This window comes from Solanum stenotomum, chromosome 6 (genome assembly GCF_019186545.1).
Source record: "Solanum stenotomum isolate F172 chromosome 6, ASM1918654v1, whole genome shotgun sequence".
Classification (NCBI taxonomy): domain Eukaryota; kingdom Viridiplantae; phylum Streptophyta; class Magnoliopsida; order Solanales; family Solanaceae; genus Solanum; species Solanum stenotomum.
The window spans coordinates 16,952,723-16,960,232 of NC_064287.1; positions in this window are offsets into that span (position 1 = coordinate 16,952,723).

Genomic DNA, 7,510 nt, shown 5'->3' on the forward strand with positions numbered 1-7,510 from the left:
ACCAAAAAGAAAACTAACGGAATGTACTTGTTATAATTGTGGAAAATTAGGACATATAGCTAGAGATTGAAAATTTCCTAAAAATCCAAAGAAAAAACAAATATCAGAAATAATAATAGACGATGAAAAATATACACAAATAGAATACGTAGATTATGAATTAGAAAGCAATGATAGTATATATGAATTATCGGAAAATGAAATAGATAATGACATAGAAATAGAATCAGATAATGAATTCTATAATATAACAAATGACTGAAGCAGATATACAAACAATAAATAAAGAAGAACATCAAGACGAAGAATAGTTAGAACAGAAAATAATATTTGATAATAGTATATTTGAACAAATAAAAGGAAAAGAATTAGACCTAAGCGTAGCAAAAATATTCGAAATACCAACAGTAAAAAACTGGTTTAAACGACAAAAAGAAGAATATTATGTAGTAAGTCAAAGAGAACATATCATAGATTGCAGAAGGAAAAAGTATCATAAGAATTATAACAAGTCAGATACTTGTCACAAATGTGGGAGATTTGATCATTATGCCAAAGATTGTTGAATCAAGGAAAAGATTAAAAGCCTTGACATAGATGATAACATAAAGGACTCTCTTTATAAAATCATGCTCAATTCTGATTCAGAAAGATCAAAATCAAAGGTAGTAGTAGCGGATCCTCAAAAAGTGAAGATCTTAAAGCTCTTCAACAAGAAGATTATATGACTTCTGAAGGTGAATGTTCACCTTGCCAACAAGGAATGACATGTGAAAAAGATGCTGATGAAGATGATCTTTGTAAGATCTATTCTCAATTTAAAGAATTGAGTATAAATGTTATTGATAATGACAAGGTATTGGAGCTCTGGCAAAGTATTAAAGATCTGGAAATAAGAGCTCAAATTATTGATAAAATAAGTAATTCTTCTACAAGTAAAGACAAAGATCATATCCCCGAGGAATTCCCTACTAAAGAAGGTTCATATACCATGGCAGAGGTTAAAAATCTCTTACTTGAAAGGAGAAAATTAATAAGCTCTCCTACGACTATCAGTGATTTAAAAAAGGAGATTGATAATCTCAAAGAGAATATTGTTCGGCTAAAAGAAAAGAATGTAGTTATAGAGGTTAGACTAGATGCTATCAAAACTCGTTAGAATTTAGAAAATGTTTCTGAATCATCGTCCTCTATTGAAGGAGAGAATAATAGTATTGATTTTATGAAAGATCTTAGTTTAAAAAATAATAAATCATACTTTTTATACAGTCTTAAAGCTTTTACTTTACAGAAGTTTTATACTAAAATTACTCTTTTAATAGATTATAATTTTAAAAAAGAATTTATTGCTCTTATTGATAGTGCATTTGATTTAAATTGTATTCAAGAAGGACTTATACCTTCAAGATATTTTCATAAAACTACTCATAGTCTTCGTTCTGTTAATGGTAGAAAAATGAATATTGAATTCAAATTACCTAAGGCTTTTATTTGTAAAGGGAAAAATTGTGTTCCTCAAAGCTTAGTTTTAGTAAAAAACATCACCAATCAAATTATTTTGAGTGTCCCTTTTGTAAATGATATTTTCCCATTTACTCATTGGGATAATAATAAAATTATTGGTACTTGGAACAATAAACCTTTTATACTTGAATTTGTGACTAAACCATTTACTAGAATGATAAATAATTTAACTGAAAAATTAATTTCAAATAATAATCAAGTTAATTTTATAAAACAAGAAATTAATAGTATTGAAGTTGATCATATCTGACCAAATCCTAAATTACAGGAGAAGATTGCTATTTTATCTAATTAGTTCTCTCTTAATATTTGCGGAGATCACCCTAATGCTTTTTGAAACAAGAAAAAGCATGTAGTCGGCCTTCCATATGAAGATGACTTTGATGAGAATAATATTCCAACCAAGGCAAGTCCTTGTCAGATGAACTCGGAATATTTAGAGTTATGCAAAAATGAAATAAGTTCTTTATTACAAAAGGGCCTTATAAGGCAGTCCAGGTCACCATGGTCGTGCACAACATTCTATGTTAGTAAACATGTTGAGCAAGAATGGGGAGCACCTCGTCTGGTAATAAATTATAAACCGATTAATAAAGCATTACGATGGATTAGGTATCCCATTCCTACTAAGAAGGATTTATTAGATAGAGTTTATGATGCTATTATATTTTCTAAATTTGATCCGAAATCAGGTTATTGGCAGATTCAGATAGCTGAGTCAGATAGGTTCAAAATCTCTTTTAATGTACCAATGGGGCAATTTGAATGGAAGGTTATGCCATTTGGTTTAAAAAATGCTCCATCAGAATTTCAGAAAATAATGAATGATATTTTCATACCATACAGTGATTTCATAATAGTCTAGATAGATGATATCTTAGTATTTTCCAAAAATGTGGAAACCCATTTTAGACATCTTGAATTGTTTTAAAAAATAATTATACAAAATGGCTTGGTTTTATGACATCCCAAGATGGCATTGTTTAAAACAAATGTCAGGTTTCTTGGTCATAATATTGAAAGAGGAAATATCAGTCCTATCAATCGAAGTATTGAATTTGCTTCTAAATTTCCGAATGGTATTACTAACAAGACTCAGTTGCAGAGATTTCTTGGGAGTCTTAATTATGTTGCTCCTTTTATAAAAGATTTAGCAAAAGATACTGTTGTTTTATATGACAGGTTAAAGAATAATGCTAAGCCTTGGTAAAATGATCATACTGAGGTAGTTAAAAGGATTAAGGAGAAGGTTAAAAACCTTCCTTGTTTAACCTTGGCCAATCCAAATTAGGCAAAAATAGTAGAAACAGATGCTTCAGATATAGGATATGGTGGAGTATTAACTCAGTATTGTCCTGATAATAAACGTCATTATATCATTCAATTTTATTCTGGCAAATGGAATACAGCCCAAAAATGTGTTCTTAAATTTCAAGGAGATCTTTATAATCAAAAGTTCTTAATAAAAACTAAAAAGGAGAGAGAGGAATTCGAACCCTCGATAGTTCTTTGTTCAAAACCATACCAGTTTTCAAGACCTATTGTTGTTGTTGTTGTTGTTGTTGTTACTACTGCTACTACTGTTGTTATTGTTGTTGTTGTTGCTGTTGTTGTTGTTGTTGTTGTTGTTGTTGTTGTTTTTCTTCTTGTTGTTCTTTTTATCATTATTCTTATTATTATTGTTATTATTATTCTTATTATTATTGTGATCGGTGGTAGTTCGACACCAATTGATTCACACTTAAAAATTGGCAAACTATTTTTTGTAGGCAAATTTAGATACGTTAAAAATGGTTTCAATTAAGAGTGTGGTTACACATCTTTTTTGAAGCACTTAAATGAAATTTAAGGATGCGGTGACGCACCTTGACCAAATTGTTTTAATAATTAATTTTATTAATTCAAACCAAGAGGTGTAAATTGAGATTATTAGGTGTGATGCACTCGAGAGAAGAAAACAATATATGCTCTTAAGTTATTTATATGTCAAGAATCGAGAATGCAGTGATGCAACTGATTTGAGACCAATAAAATTCATCAATTTAAAAATACGAGCGAACTGTAGCCTATAACATATCCAAAAAATAATTTAAAAATCAGTATAAGTCAATAAAAGCGATCGTGCTAGAACCACATGACTCCAGGAATGTCTAATACCTTTCCCTCAGTCAACAGAATTCTTTACCTGAATTTTTGTTTTCGCAGACCAAAACTAAAGAGTCATTTCCAATTGATAAGGGGTTCAAAAAGGTGACTTGGAACACCGTAACTCAATTTCAAGTGGTGACTCTAAAAAATAAAAAATTAAATAATCTCTAATCAATACTGTCACTTTAATTGGAAAACCCTATCCACGTGTGAAAATAGGGGTGTAACACTCATAAACAAAGGAGTTAGACAAATGCTCGGACAAAGAAGGCAGAGACCTCAACAGGATTATAAGTACAACAAAAAAAAAGAAATAATGATTATACTAGTACTGTGGAAAACCAAGACATATAGAGCAACACTGTCCAAAATGAAATATGAGAAATAATTGGAGAAATGAAGATCCAAAAAGTCTCAGAGCTTGGAGTCAAGTAGAAACATCCAAAGATGATCGTGATGAAACCGCCAACATATGTTTCATGGCACTAGGCGAAACAAGTGAGGTAAGACCTTTCAATTATTCAAAATGTACTGACTTACAAAATTCTTTGGATATGGTTACTGAGGAATTGTAGAAAGTTATCGATGAATACAACAAAATTGCTCAAGAAAAGAAGAACTGGAAAATACTTCTAGAAGCAAGTCAGATTGAAGTCGACATACTAGTAGAGAAACCGGAGGAAGTAAAGACGCAATTGAATATCATAAGAAAATCACCCAGTGATAGCTCCATTAGATCTGACAGATCTAATCTTAATAACATCATAAAGTCTTCTATTTATAACTCCATCACATCCAACAAATCTTTCTCTAATATCTCCCATAACTCCTCATTTCATTATGTTGAAACCTCTATTAAAATTACTTGTTATACTTGTGGTGACTTTGGTCGCAAATCTTTTAACTGTAAGAAGTTTTCTTCTGGAAAATGGATTTAGAGACCAAAAGTTGTTAATACTAACCTTGAAGGACCCAAAATTACTTGGGTACCTAAAAGAAATTAATCTATTAATCTTGGGGAAGCAAACAAAGAGAACATACAAAAAGGAAATGTGGGTAATAGACAATGGATGCTCCAGACATATGTGCGAAAAGAAAGAAAACTTCAAAACTCTTAAAAGAATAGATGGAGGATATATAGGGTTTGGAGACAAAGCAAATGGAGAAGTAGTAGGAGTTTGATCAATCACTCTTAGCTCATCATGTGATCTATCAAAAGTATATATGAGTGTGTGAACGATGACCCAAACCGACGGGCCATAGGTTGAAAGACGACCCATCCTGTTAGGTCGTCAGTAGAGTACTAGGGATCAACTTTAGGGACCCAAATCCTACGGACCCAACCGACGGATCATAGGTGGACCTACGGGCCATCGTTTGGACCAGTAAATGAACTTTTGAGCCTTAAAAACTCAATATAGAATCCACGGATGTGATCTATGATTAACGCTCAGATTACACCTCTTTCATTTTTAGATGTAAAGACGGTCATTATTCAGTATAAAACCCAACAACGAGTTGGGTCGAACCCACAGGGAGCGGTACAATTGTTCAGATTCAGTTATGAAGTATAAATGTANAACCCAAGATATCCCTTCCACGATGTCCATAACACACCTTCCCATTCGTCTGACTTCACTATCAGCCAATCCGGCCTCATAACAATCATAGACATACTCAATTTATCCATTTTCTCATACTCTTTACAATAATCCATTAAAGCCAACAATATCAATACTACCAGAACATCATAGTCACACCGGCCAATTACTTTACCCTCAGACGGCCACTAGTATCCAGTCATTCTTAGAAACACATCGTTGCTTCCAAAATTTTGAATTATGGTCCTTCCTCCTTCTATTGAAGCATTCCACGATAGATATGGGTCTCACCTAATCGCTAATAATCCAAGTTCTAAATGTCATAGTACCTTTTCATTGAGATAGAACTATTGAATCACGACCAATATCGATTACACGCGATCCTTTACTTACCCAGCTTCAACTATTATTCAAACCATCATATATCTCATGTCGAAACTTGAAGCAGTTCTTGGTCACTCCAATAATTCCGTATACTATGAGCACACAACCTCTATTTACCATCAAGAATCTATGTAACACGTTTCAACAGTCTGGATAATTCCATAAATAGAGTTATCAACCCAGTTCAAAATCCTCAATAACCATGTAGAGCTATAAGTCCTTCCGGTTGGACACTCGTAAGCCACCTACCATAAGCTGAACAATTCAAACCAATTCAAAAACTGCAGAATTCCTCATACATCAACGTTTACCACCAACAACAATACCAAGTGTTCAGAAAGTAGTTGATAACACATCATACATTTGTGTTGAACTAGTCCACCTTACATTGTCATATCTAATATAAAAGCAGAAATTTACACAATCCTCAACTTCAAACTAAGGATCAACACGTGATGTCTTATTCCTTCACATCTCTTAACTTATATCCATCGCGCAAGACTCTTGTTCTTCCCGTAAATCATTTATCATTATAGTTTCTTGGCCAAACCTTCACCGCATATTACCTTTTACCTTAAGTCAAACTTCTCAAATGAAACTTCATCGAACTCTTCTACAATCACAAGTATTTAACTGCTACAACTCAAACCATGCAAAAAGTCCTTCCAATGGCTAAAAAGTTGATACAACCAATCATCTCTTACCTTGGCAACCCACATCTCGACAAAACCAACCCGATTCCTTTTTAATCGTACCTTCTCGCTAAAATCCTTAATTGCCTTTACACGAGTATACTTGTTAAAACTTTCTTCATCCATGGCTTATTGTTGCCAATTTCTTTTGACTCATCATGAAGTCATTAGTTCCCAATATAATCATGACCACCCAAGGGTCGTACCTTGTCCTAGAAACAAGACAGGATCGATTCACTCGATCCACCATTATAACTTTCCTTATAATTAATGCTTAACTCAAGCGTTCATAGTAAATGCCACTTGATTTCTCAATCGAGAATGCAACATCAACCTTCTGACCCGATTAGGTGACACAGCTGACAACTCAGATTTCTCCGCTTCCATATATCACTAATACCACATCATGAACAACCACTAAATCCACCACTAGATGACGTCAGATCCATTGAGAAGGTCGTACTCAAACAACCTGTTCATTTACACTCATTAAATAGTTGCAAAACATTACCGAAGCACTTCAGTCTCCGGTCGAAAATAATATGCACAATTTCGTAAGTCCGATCGATGGCAGAAACAGCATAACCCATAACCCTAACCAAGATAACACGAGTACCGTCGTAGTCGCCGTACAATGACCCTATAATGATATACACCCACACAATAAAACCACCATAGAACTTTTGATTTTGGTTGGTGCAACTTCATCATCATAATATACTACGCAATCTATTCACTTATGACGAACTTCACAAACTGTAGTTTCCAAAGTCGCAGCACTCTGAACATAGTCATTCTCTTACTTACATCATTCTTCATTGTCTAGCCACTTCCGTCGTCTAAGTCACACATGCACTATTCTTGTTGTGGAATAAATGATCGGAGAACTAAGACGTTCCTGAAGTCTCTTAATAAATGTTCATCTTCCAATACCATACACTCTAAACACATCCCTTGGCCACAACCTTATTCACTCGTCTCGAAGAGAACTCCATGTCTGATCACACTTACTTTCCACAAGCCTATACCCCCGCATCAAAACCAGATCTAACACTAAAATCACGCGATGACACCTAAACTCGCACCCACGCAGGACCAACCACGAGTCATTACAATGAGAGAGAGAACAGAGTGAAGTGATAAGAATTAGATCGGACCAAG